Here is a 1,396-nt window from a genome sequence, read left to right as displayed (position 1 = left end):
AAACAGGAGGATAATCTGCTGGCGCTGAGTGACGAGGTCCAAAAGCTGCGAGCCGAGCTCGATGCTTCCAAGAAGGATAAAGAGATCCTCCGTTCTGAGCACGAAGTGGCTCTATCGGAGGCCAAGAAAGAGGCATTCGAAGCCGGGCGTGAGGCTGGCCTCGAGGAGGGCCGTAAGCGTGGGGTGGAAGAGGGCCAAGCCGGCCGCATTCCGATCGAAGAACATCAACGTATCTTGGCCGGCTCTAGGATGTCCACGGTTCGTGACTTTCTGAAGACCGATACTTTCACGACCGCACTCGAGATCAAGTCTGCGGACTCGTTCGCCAAAGGCTATGAGACCTGCTTGTCTCAGGTCGAAAAGCTTGGCGGATTTAGTGAGTCTTTTGACCGCAGCAAGTTAGACATCTCGCTGGATGGCGACCTCCAACCCCTTCCCCCGGATCCTGAACTGAAAGATGATGAATTTATGGTCCTGAGGGATGAGCTAGAGGCGGAAGCTGATGCCTGATCTATCCCGATCTATTTTTGTAATAGGATTTGAGCTGACTGATCAAAATGTAAATCCTAGAGATTCTTAGAAACCTCATTTTTGTAAACATGACGTCGGGGTGAGAATTTTGACGACCCCTGTACATGACACTTTATTAATACAACTTTTGGCAGCTCGCATAGTTTGCTTCTCCGTTTGCCCCTGGCAAGTTTTTCTGATTGTATGAAGCTTGCTTCTTTTCAACCGTCCTTTTAGTTCACTAGTGATATCAATGCGTCTTTTTCAGTTCGCGTTTTACTTGAGTGCGTCTTTTTCAGATCGCATTTTGGACGCGTCTTTTTCAGTTCGCGCTTACTTGAGTGCGTCTTTTTCAGATCGCATTTTGGACGCGTCTTTTTCAGTTCGCGCTTTACTTGAGTGCGGCATTTTGGACGCGTCTTTTTCAGTTCGCGCTTTACTTGAGTGCGTCTTTTTCAGATCGCATTTTGGACGCATCTTTTTCAGTTCGCGCTTTGTACTTAGAAGATTCAAGTAACGAGCGATAATAAAGAGGTAAATACATACACGGATATGCGCACGAAAACAAATAAGGTTTTATGAATCCCTTTGGGTAAATTACAGTGGGTAAAAATGCTTAACAACGCAATGTTGAACATGGATACGATCTTCCTAACCTTAGAAATATACAATTGGTAATCTGCTAGAACTCTCCGCGTACAGTTTCTTGCTCGGTCTTCTCGTCGTTGGCCTTTCGCAGGCTCCCTGTTCGATCCGTCAGTTGATGGCCTTTCACAGGCTCCTTGTTCGATCCGTCAGTTGGCCTTTCACAGGCTCCTTGTTCGATCCGGCAGTTGATGGCCTTTCACAGGCTCCTTGTTCGATCCGGCAGTTGATGGCCTTTCAC

Source organism: Sesamum indicum, linkage group LG4 (assembly GCF_000512975.1).
Source record: "Sesamum indicum cultivar Zhongzhi No. 13 linkage group LG4, S_indicum_v1.0, whole genome shotgun sequence".
In the NCBI taxonomy this organism is placed as follows: domain Eukaryota; kingdom Viridiplantae; phylum Streptophyta; class Magnoliopsida; order Lamiales; family Pedaliaceae; genus Sesamum; species Sesamum indicum.
The sequence above is the reverse complement of the archived record's forward strand: the minus strand, read 5'-3'. Positions refer to the sequence as shown.